Source organism: Balaenoptera borealis (assembly GCF_965194805.1).
Source record: "Balaenoptera borealis genome assembly, chromosome: 1".
Taxonomy (NCBI): Eukaryota; Metazoa; Chordata; class Mammalia; order Artiodactyla; family Balaenopteridae; genus Balaenoptera; species Balaenoptera borealis.
In genome coordinates this window covers 183809858-183821671 of record NC_138860.1, presented here as the reverse complement: position 1 = coordinate 183821671, position 11814 = coordinate 183809858, and the positions used below count along the sequence as shown (strand labels likewise).

General features: G+C 41.7%; 1 long non-coding RNA gene across 1 annotated transcript in view; it reads left to right on the top strand.

The window, feature by feature from the left end:
- The first annotated feature begins 4293 nt into the window (after positions 1–4293).
- The window catches only part of LOC309624412, a 415281-nt gene continuing 407760 nt past the window's right edge, over positions 4294–11814 (top strand). The window contains exon 1 of the long non-coding RNA XR_014241883.1: positions 4294–10945. This is a non-coding gene — a long non-coding RNA (uncharacterized lncRNA). The remainder of the gene's footprint in view (positions 10946–11814) is intronic.

The window sequence follows — 11814 nt, the reverse complement described above, 5'->3', positions numbered from 1 at the left end:
ATCTGGAAACTGACTTTTTTGTATGGTGTGAGGTCAGGGCCAAGTTTAATTATTTTTTTTCCCCATACGGATTTCTAATTGATTGAGTACCATTGAGCATCTCCACTGCTCTGCCATAATGAATCACCGTTTGGACCCTTTATTCTCACCTACTGGTCTTACATCATGTATATATATATATATATATATATATATACACCTTGGGCCAATATCATGCTTTCTTAATCACTGAAGCTTAATATCCATCTGGATAACCTGGTAGAGCAAGTCCTCTCATTTTTGGTGGTCTTCTTCAAGAGATTTTGGCCCTTTGCCATTCCAATTAAATCTTGGAGTCATTTTGTCAATTTTCACAGAATCTGTTCTCATTTTAATCAGATTAAATCTGTAGATCAATTTGGGGAGCACTGAAGCTTTTACGATATCAAATCATTAAATCCATGGCTCAGTTGGATGCATTTCTTCATTTGCTAGGTTTCTTTACTTTCTCTCCATCATTTATAATTTTCTGTAGAGTGGTCTTGAGTGTTTTTCATTATATTTTATTCCTAGTTATTTGATATGTTTCAGTGCTATTATATTTTAAAAATTTTGTTTTCTGTTTCATATATAGAAATATAATTTATTCTTTTATATATACCTTAAATCTAACAACCTTGCTGAATTTATTCTAGTAATTTTTCTGTAGACTTGTTTTTGGATTTTCTACAACTATCATGTCATGTGCAAATAGGGACAATTTTATTTTTCTATTTCAAACCTCCAATCTCTTTTTTTTACTTCCAGTGTAATGTTGAATAGAATTGATAATAGTAGCCATTCTTATCTCATTTCTGGTCATCAGTATTTTACCATTATGAATAATGTTTTCTTTGGGATTTTTTTTTGAGTTGAATTTGTGCCCTTTTTTTAATTTGGTTATTTCAGTCCATATCCTGGCTGTGAGGAGACTGGTTAGATTTTTTAAAAAATAGACTATATTTTAGAGCAGTTTTAGGTTCACAGAAAAATTGAGAGGAAGTTACAGAGATTTCCGTTGTGCCCTCTGGCCCCTACATGTAGAGTCTCTCCATTATCAACATCCTGCACCAAAGCCGTACATTTACATTTGTTACAACTGATAAACCTACATTGACACATCATTATCACCCAGAGTCCATAGTTTACATTAAGGTTCACTCTTGGTGTTGTACATTCTATGGATTTGGACAACTTTATAATGACATATATTCACAATTATAGTGTCTTACAGAGTATTTTCATTGCCCTGAAAATCCTCTGTGCTCTGACTATTCATCCCTCTCTGTAGGCTTTTTAATACTCTTTATCAGGTGAAGGAAGTTTCTTTTTATTCCTTTGACAGTTTTTTGAGAATTGAAATTAAGTCTGGCATCGGGACAATTTTTGTGATGTTACATTTTTTTTTCTTTAAAAGAAAGTATATTTGGCAGTTGTTGGGCATAATGATCTATATATGTCCATTGGGCAATATGTTAATTATGCTCAATTTTTCTGTATTTTCTGCTTTTTATTCAGTTTTTCTATTTTTCACTCATTGTGGGTTTTAAAATTTTTCCTTACAGTTCATCAGTTTTTTGCCTTATGTTTTGAGGCGTATTGAATTGCTTATTTTATTATTATGAAAGATATTTTTGGTTGTTAGAACTGCTTTTTTGTTCTTTAAGCCTATTTGATCTGATAGTAACAGAGATATACCAGTCTTCTTTTTAGTTCCTTTTTCTTTTTTTTCCTGATATCTTTTGGGTTGATTATTTTTATGTTCATTTTCTCCCTCTATTAGTCTGATTGTCTGCTCTTTTACTATGCATACTTTCAGTGGTTACACTAGAGATCACAACATATATTCTTGACTTATCAAGTTTTAATGGAAAATAAGTCCTATTTTTTCCTGAACAATGCAAGAATCTTAGAACTTTCTAATTCCATTTACCCTGTCTCAATTTCTAAGCTATTTTTGCTCCGTATTTTATTTCAGTGTATACTTTAAACCCTATAGTGCATTTTTATATATTAATATACAATAAATTATTAATCATTAATAATGATAAATTTGTATGATAGTATATTAATATTACACATTAATATTAATTTATATGTAATTTAGATTTAGCTGCAATTAGCCTTTTCACTGCTCTTTGTTCCTGCCTATAGCCCTGAGGATTACTTTTCCTTTTCCTGAAGGAATTTCCTTTAGTATTTTTTTTTGACTAGGTCTGCTGGTGATAAATTTTCCTAGATTTCTTTAGTCTGAAGGTGTCTTTATGTCACCTTCATTCTTGAAAGATATTTTCAATGGGTGTAGAATTCCATGTGGCCATTATTTTCTTTTGGTACTTTGGAGGTACCATGCCATTAGCTCCTGGCTTCCCTAGTTTGTGTTGAAGGCAGATGCTGTTCTTTGCCACACCTTTGAAGGTTATCTGTTCTCTCCTTACCCCCACTTCCAGCTGCTTTTAAGACTTTCTCTGTTACTGGTTTTCAGTGCATTCCTGTGACATGCCTACATGTGGTTTTCTTTTTATTTATCCTGCTCAGGGTTCATTGAGCTTTTTAAATTTTAATTTAGTCAGTTTTTTCAGATATTATCAATGATCTCTTCTGATAGCAATTCTATCCCATTTTCTATTTTCTCTCTTTCTGGGATGACAGTTAAGCCCGTGTTAGACCTTTTAACTGAATCCCCATGTCTCATTCTTTCCTCTATCTTTCCCATCCTTTTGTTTCCTCTATACAGCATTCTGACTTTCTTCTGTTTTTTCAGCTCACTGATTCTTTCTACCTGTTTCTAATATCAATTCGGTTACTTCTTTTTTCAATTTGGTACCTTTTTATGGTTTCCATTTCTTTGCCGAAATTCTTCACCTTGCCCCATTTCTGTCCGTATTAAGCAAACTTGTTATGGTCTGTATCTAATACTGGAGTCATCTGAATTACCTGTGGTTCTCTATTATCTCTTTCCCTTGCTTTTTGATCGTGTTTTCTTTGTTATGTCTGGTTACTTTTCTCAAACCTACAGAAAAGTTGCAAGAATAGTACAAAGAACTTTTCCCTCGCACGCCGTTTGGGAGTATGTTGCAGACATGATGCTCCGTCACTCCCAAGTATTTTAGGAGTATTTTATTTAGTATTTAGGGTGCACTTCCTACACATCAAGGACATTCTCCACCGAACCACAGTATAACCATCACACTCAAGGAATTAATATCGATCCATCATTACCATATAATCCATAGACTGCCCTCAACTTTTATTGGAGCAATTCAGGATCACAGGTTGCATTTGGTTGCCCTGCCTCTTGAGTTGCTTTTGATCTGGAATAGTTCATCAGGTTTTCCTGAACTTTTGTGACCTTGCCGCTTTTGCAAATTACAGGACAGTTATTTTGTAGAATGTTCCTCAATTTGGGTTTATCTAATTTCCTCATGTTTAGATTCACATAATGCATCTTTGTTGGTATTATTGTAGAAGCGATGCTGAGTTTGTCCGTTGCATCCTATGTGATGGTACATGATTTTGATTTATCCTATTACGAATGATGTGAACTTTGGTCACTTGATTAAGATGGTGTCTTAATCAAGTTTTCCCCAGTGTAAGGTCTCTCCTTTTTTCTCTTTGCAATTAATAAATATGTTTTGGGGACATAGTCTGAGACTATAAGTCTACTGTTTTTCATCCATTAATTTTAGCAGTCTTTGATGTTACTTGCCTGGGTTATAACTATGAATGGCTATCAAATGGCACTTTTCCAATTACATAATTTTAAATACATTTATTGGTCGGTATTCTGCTGTAAAGAAGAGCTTTCTCTCTTAACCATCTCTCTATACATGTATTTATGTATGTATACATGTCTGTGTGTATTTATTTATCCATCCATCCATTTATCCATAGGACTGATAGGTTTCTGTTCAGTGGGGTTAACTTCATTATGAACATTTTTTATGCTCAAATTATCCTTGATTTGGACAGTGAACGCCCCGTTAAGCTGACTTCTGTTTCTTTCTGGAATGTCTCCATCTGTCCTTGAGTATTTCTTTACTTTCTGGCTGAACAGGATGTCAAACTCTTCCTGTGTGTTCCTTGCCCCAGCCCTGGAATCAACCAGCTCTGGTTCCTTTTAGGGAAGAATGATATTTAGAGCCTAGACCTTGGTTTCTATGGCGTGTCACTGCTCCCAGGCCCTCCCAGTGGACAGAATTAGGAAATAGAGCACCTATAAACTGACATACTACGTACATACATGCATCTAAATCCAGAGTAACTTTGTTTATACATATATATATAAAACATATATCTGTAATCATGAGTTCACACCAATACTTACAATTCCTATTTAACACCGTAAATTTGATTCTAGCTTTTCTCTCTTCTCTAACAGTGAGAAATCTGACTCCCATTATCTTAAATATGTTTACTTATTTGCTCAATCTCTCCCCTCCCCCCCACCCCACATGTAACCAGTCTTTTGTTGCTGCTGCTGCTCTGTGTGTGGATGCCTTCCTCACCTCACTTGGCCTCTGACCCTCCTGCTCTCTCTCCTTACCTTACAAATGCCCCCTCATCTTGCTTGGGTTCTGACTCAGCACTGAGGTCCACCACTCACACCTTGACATGGATTTCTTTCTCTCTCTCTTGTCCTATCTTTTGAAAGTATTTATTTATTTATTTATTTAATTGGTTGCACCGGGTCTTTGTTGTGGCTCCAGGGCTCCTTGGTTACAGCTCCAGGGCTCCTTAGTTGTGGCTTGCTGGTTCCTTAGTTGCGGCAGGCAGGCTCCTTAGTTTTGGCATGCAAACTCTTAGTTGCAGAATGCATGTGGGATCTAGTTTCCTGACCAGGGATCAAACCCGGGCGCCCTGCATTGGGAGCACAGAATCTTATCCACTGCGCCACCAGGGAAGTCCCTTGTCCCATCTTTTGGATTGAATGGAATTATTCAGAAAGGAAGGAAGGAAAATAGATACCTGGTTATTCTTGATTCAGTGCTCGAAAGTATATATGGAATTATAGAAATAATATAAGACCTAGAGTTGATGGTGATGATGGTATTGCTCCAGAGAAACATTATTTACTTCTACAAGTTCTGTTGTGACAGAATAAAGGGAAAACGTTATCTCTTTCTGGCCTGGATTTACTCATCAGTGGCTTCTGTAGCAAAAGAAAGGGTTATCCTTCTGAATGAGTCTGTTTAGAAATTTAATTAAGTCCCTTTTGAGCCAATTACTATTTTAACCTTTGCCACCATTAAGGTTACTAGGATAACTTAGTACCTAGTACTGCATCAAAACATGATTGTATAACAGGTGTTGTGAAGAACTGAGAACCCTCATACACTGTTGGTGGGAATGTAAAATGGTGTAGCCACCTAGCCACTTTGGAAAACAGTCTGGTAATTCCTCAAATGATTAAACATGAGTTACCATATGGCTCAGCAATTCTACTCTTAGATATATATCCAAGAGGAATGAAAGCAAGTGCCCATATAAAAAATTGTATACAATGTTTATAGCAGCAGTTTCGTAAAGCCAAAATGTAGAAACAACTCCAGTGTAATTCAGTGGATGAAGGGTTAAATAAAATGTGGTATATCCATACAATGGAATATTATTCAGCCATAAAAAGGAATGAAGTACTGATACTTGTTAGAAGTTGGACAAGCCTTAAAAACAATATGTTAAGTGAAAGAAGCTAGATGCAAAAGTCTGCATATTCTGATTCCATTCCTATGTCCAGAATAGGGAAATTTATAGAGATGGAAAGAAAGATTAGTGGAGGCTTAGGTTGAGGGGGGAAGAGGTGTGTAGGGAGTAATAGCTAAAGTTTCTGGGGTTTTTTGAGGTGATGAAAATATTCTAATCTTGACTGTGTTGATGGTTGTACATATTTGTGCATATACTAAAGCCAATGAATTGAACATTTTAGATGGGTGAATTACATGGCATGTGAATTATAGTCCAATGAAACAGTTTAAAAACTTTGTAAAATGGAAGACACTTATTGTGACTTTCTGGGAACTTGAGTCAACATGGAAGCTTTTGGGAATATGAGCTAACAGCACAACTTTTCAATGAAATAGGTAGTAGTTACAAAACAGAGAACCAGTAGAATTGTTCATCTTGTAGATTACCTATTAATGGCTGTATTTTTTATGGATGTGTAATCTTGGGCAAAGCACTTGAATTTCCCTAAGACCACGTTTCCTCCTCTGGCATGGGGACATGCTGGTATCTGTTATTAAATGAGAATGTCTATGGAGCTCATAGTATGTCTCATGGCATGTAGCAGCTTCTACTTAGTGGTATTTTGCTACGAGACAGACGCGAAGCATCATAAAACAAGTAGCTCTGAGCTCAGTGTCACATTTTCCTAAATTGCCCTTCACTGTGCCCCTCCCTTTCTATATTGGTTGTTGTGGTACTCTGCACCTTTTGGGAGCTGTGGGTGATCACAGCTGATGGGGTGAGGCTGATCTGTCAGAGAATTGGCTCTTAACTCCTCTGGGAGTATGGGTCTAAACAAAGTTGGGGAGTCCTCTGAGGGAGGACAATTTAAGTCTGTAGAATTGAAAAGGTACCAGGGGAAATCTTAAAAATATAGGTAGGACCATTGATTTGAAGTAGAGTAAATTTATATCTTTCCTAATCTAATGAGCCCTAAGTGGACTTTAAAACCTTTCCAGTATAACATGGCATTTAAAATAGTCTCGGCAAAAAATAAAATAAAATAAAATAGTCTTGCCCAAATGACTTGTATGTGCCAAAATCCCCTCCCCCAACCCAATTCTTTTTCCTTTTCCTGCTGTAAATTCCACTTCTCTCCTTAGATCCCTGCTCTAATACTCCCTCCCATAAAGGTCCCCCGGAAAGTGCTAGCCCTCACCTGTACGTAATGGCAAGACCTTTCATGATCCATAATTCGCAATGTGGTATGCGCTCCCAGTTGTTTGGTTAATTATTCTTTGTGTTTATCACATACGTGGAGATTCTGTGTTGCTTCTCACACTGTCTCCTCATCCTTCCCCTCCACCACTTTCCACGCCCCACTCCTATTCCATCTACCTGTGGCTAGCATGGTGTCAGGTATCAAAGAGATATTGAATAAATGATCTTTATCAGCACAGAGGTAACAAAAATCCTGTAAGTCAGTTAATGTCTTTTCTAGTGTGGCTTTCTTTTGACTTTTATCTTTGGAGATGTTTTTGATACCTGAACACATCTCTATGAGGAATAGACTTATATTGTCAATGAATGCAAGCCAGGGTTATGCAGCAGGAAGGCATATATCCCATATAAAGGGGGATCGGCTGCTCCAGCTGATGGCCAGCATGAGACTTACAGGCACAACACCATCAAATCTGACTTTTCTTGAAACATTTGAAATCCAGACTTTGTAAAATGTTGGCCGGTAACTCTAAAATGTTAGCATTGACAGCATAGTATGGGGGGATAAATAGAACAGGAGAGAGCTCAAGAAGAGACTCATGTATATGGAAATTTGATAGATAATGATAGCAGTGCCACAGCAGGGAAAGGATGGGGTGGGAAAAGATGTTTTTGGGAAACTGATTCACAATCTTGAAAAAAACAAAGCTGGACCCTACCTTATACTAAATATAAAAGTAGGCCCCAGATAGACAAGGACTAAATGTAAAAGGTAAAACTATGAAGGAGGCTGACTTCATAGCCAAGGAGTAAGGAAGGATATTTTAAGCAAGACCCTCAAAACAGATGATAAGTCAGAAGAGCAATGGATTTGACCACATTAAAATGAAGTATTTCTTGTCAAGAAAGACACCATGAGCAAAGTTATCAGTTGACGACTGACTGGGAGAAGATATGGGCAAGGTCTAAATAGATATCTTGCAAAGTGAAGGAACCTGTCGTGCAAATCAATAAGAAAGTCAGAAATAGAAAAACAACTAGAAAAATGGGCAAAGGCTATATGAATAGGCAATTTCCTGAAGAGGAAACCTCATTGGTTAATAATCTTTTCATAAAGTGCTCAACTTACTAATAATTAAGGACATCAAATCAAACCAATGAACTATAGCTTTATACCCGTTAGATCACCCATCTTCCTAATTCTTGCCAGCAACAGTTATGGGCAAAGAAGTAGGGAAGTGGGAATCTATAAAGAGTGTAAACCGGCAGGGCCATTCTGGAGTAGTACTTGGCAGCATTGAATGAAATCAAATTTGCATGCATCTTTGAGTAAGTCCATTCCTGGGTATGTAAGCCAGGAAAGTTCTTGCACAGATCCGTCCCTCCCAGTTTATGCCACTTGCTCTGGTGTAATTACCAATGGTGGTTCCATTCATGCACTCTCAAAGTGTCCTGACTTGGATGATCTATTGCCACTAACCTTTAGGTGGCATCATTACCGTGTGGTTTACAGTAGCAGGGCTTAGGAGGCAACTCAGGTGCCTGGTACTAAGGGAGCAGACAGAGGAAATGTGTAGATTGAGTATATGAAATGCCATGTAGCAGTGAGAAGGAATGGACTAGGCGTACAGAGAAGGGAGGGCAAAAACATGGTTTTCCAAACAGGAGGCATCTGCAGGTTGAATTAAGTGTATGAAGTTTTACCTTGGATTCTTTTTTTAAAGACAGGTTTTTTTTTTTTTTTTTTTAGAGCAGTTCTAGGTTCACAGCAACAATAAGAGGAATGTACAGAGACTTCCTATATATCCCTTCCCTCCACATATGCTCAGCCTCCTCCCATAATCAACATCCCCCACCAGAATGGTACATTTGTTACAGCTGATGAACCTACACTGACACATCATTATCACCCAAAGTTTATAGTTTACATTAGGGTTCACTCTTGGTGGTGTACGTTCTGTGGGTTTGGACAAATGTGAAATGACATGTATCCATCACTGTGGTATCATACAGAGAATTTTCACTGCCCTAGAAATCCTCTGTGCGCCTCGAAGTCATCCCTCCCCTCCCCTCCCCTCCCCTCCCCACAACTCAGCTTGGATATTTTTCTAGTGGTGGCATAGTAGTCCGTTGCTGGGCTGCACTGAAACTTACACAGCTCCCAGACTTGGGAAGCTGATCCATTTCCCATCCTGTGTGTGGTTTCTGGTCTTCCTCTGACCTTAGCCCTTAGTTGTCCTTAGACCTCAGTTGTCAGAGAGCATGGGCTCTGATGTCTTCTAATTTCATGACCTGGAGAAGAACCTCTTCTGTGTGAGAAAAGGGATCCTCAATGGTTCAAGCTACCCTAAACCATAAACGCAAAGTAGGCTCATTTAAACTGCTTATTTCAAGGCTTCCTCTGCCTTGCCTTAACCATCCCAGGTAACCTTCCAACATCACTGAGCTGTACGTCGTTGGTGGCAAAGAGCTCTGATGGAAAAGGCTTCTGTTTGAGAGCCCTTCTGGCCCACAAGTCCATTTGAACTTTACCTTCTGTATCTTAAATACAGAACAGACGAATGGCTTTTCAACCACAGGCCTCCTGGGGAAACAGACATGGGTGCTTTGCTGCTGCTGTGCTGTCACATTCTGTCTCTCCTGGAGGAGGTGGTGCTGCCAGTGTCCTGCCAGGGTTGCAGCCAGATCCCCAGTGAAAGTATCCAAAATGGTGGCCGGAGATGATGCTTCGTCTCCCTCTCAAGTTAGCAGCTTTGTGATCAGCAAATGGGATAGCAGGATAAAGGCACAGCACCCACTGAAACAGCTGTTGTAACCCTGGGAAAGGTATTTATCCCGCCCTTCCTCCCTTTCCAGAGAAACTGCCCTTTTGGGTTGGAACAGGGGACTGATTGTTCTATGCACAGAATAGGTCCGGTTTGGCAAAGATGAAGCACCCAGACCATCTCTTTGTCACCGGAGCGCCATGGGGGATGTAGGGCATTTTCCATCCCTTCTCTTCTTGATCTTTGGATTTGATTGCCGGCATTCTCCTCTCCTGTGCCTGATACTTCCTGGGCTGTGAGCATGAAGAGGTTACAGCAGCCGGGTGCCTGCTGGGCTGAGTTAGCGCTTCCCTCTGCATCCAGAAAAGGGGTGGCGGGGTGGGCTGCGGGGGGAGGCCCGCTGCAGTAGGTCGGAGCAGGCTCTTTGACCACGTCTCCCTCCCCTCCCCAGAGCCCGGCGAGGAGGGGGACGCCGAAGGGAAAGGCGTCCATCTGGAGTGAAGGATGAACCGCGGGCACGTCGGTGGTCCAGAGCTGCAGAGTGCCCGCGCTGCGCTCGCTTCCTGCGCGCTCCCCGCCTGCGTCTGGCCGCCCAGGGGCGCGCGGACCCCGGACAGCGGCACTTGGGCTCAGGGAGGACGGAGACCGGGGCCGGAGCCGCAGGAGCCGCGGGCCTGCGAGACCAGCTCCCCGGGGAGCCTGAGGCAGCCTCGCTCTAGCCCTCCCTCCTCGGCAGGAGCCGCCGCGGAGCCGGCAGCGCTTTTCCTGCAGCAGCTGGCGCTGGGACGCGGCTGGGGCCGAGCTCTCCCCAGCGGCCACCGGGCTGAGCGGCTCCCTGGACTCGGCCCCTTCCAGGTGACCCAGTCACCCCGACCCCGGCTAAGAGAAAACAACTCCTGTGGGAGAAAACTTAGATTTTGCTTTTGCACCGAACTCCTGTAGCTGTGCAAGCTCTGCGGAACCGTGTAAGGTTTCATTTTGCACTTGACTAGGGTTTGAGAGAAACCGCAGGGACTGGGCAGTGAGAGGAAGAACCTTATAAACTTCGGGGGCGGGGACATTTTCTTGGAAGTGACAAGTAGCCTCAGACCTACAGTGCCTGGGCCAGTGACGTCATCCTCCGTTCAGACACTCCGAAGGATTTGGACGTTGCTCCATGACCAACACCAAAGACCCCAGGAGAGCCATGGAATCCACGCTGGCGACATCCAGTTCTGCCACCGGCCGGGTCACCTTCTCCCACGTCTTCGGTCAGCAGTGCCAACTTATGGAAGCAGGTAGGAAGTGTGTCCTGTGGGAAGTGGGGCCCTCCAGGGTCCCCAGAGGCAGAGGCCCGTCTGTCTGTGTGCCTGTCTGTCTCATCTCTGCCGCGATGTGATTTGGAATGTGAGGTTCAGCTAACCAGTGACGTGCTTGCCTAGCACATTCACTTTAAAGTTTCTAGGATGTGCCACCGGACTGAATGTGCCGCCTGGGCTGGGTAAGTGAGGGCGCCTGTTGGTCTCGCCACCTCTTTTCTCTGTGGTTACCCCGAGGATGCGGGAAGGTGCGTCAGGAGGGATCTGATGACATGGTGGATGTGGTCATCGTTTGGGGGCAACAGCCAATCCTAGACTACGTAGTTGCCTCTCTGTCAACTTGCCTCTCTGCTAAGAGTGGTGGTTAAGCTGTGCCACTCCAGTCACCATTGGAGTAACTTAGATGCTCATGAAAGGGTCCACCCTGATCAGCGTCTCCCAGCCCTTTGCTCTGCTGTGGGCATTCCTCACTAGCCTTGGCTCTTCCAAAAAACTCACATTTTATGCGGAGTGGAAAACTTGGCATGGGCTGCAGCCTTACCCTGTGCCAGCCATCTTGCTAGGATGTGCATTTGGTCGCAAAGAAAACCAGGTTGGGGGAATGGCTGGGTGCAAATGGTCACCGTGGTGGAGCCCACAGAATTGATCTGTGCTTACGATTATGTTGGAGTCACACAAGACACAGGATGCCTGCTTCCCCACTTTCTCAGAGTTCATTCCTGTCGTTGGGAAAAGAGCCATGTGTTTCTCCAGTGGTTTCCTGGGTATGAAAGTGTTAATTGTGCATTTTGGCTGTGAGTCTCTGGAAGGTGGTGAGGAGAGCACTGCATTTAGGAGTCTGGGGGCTT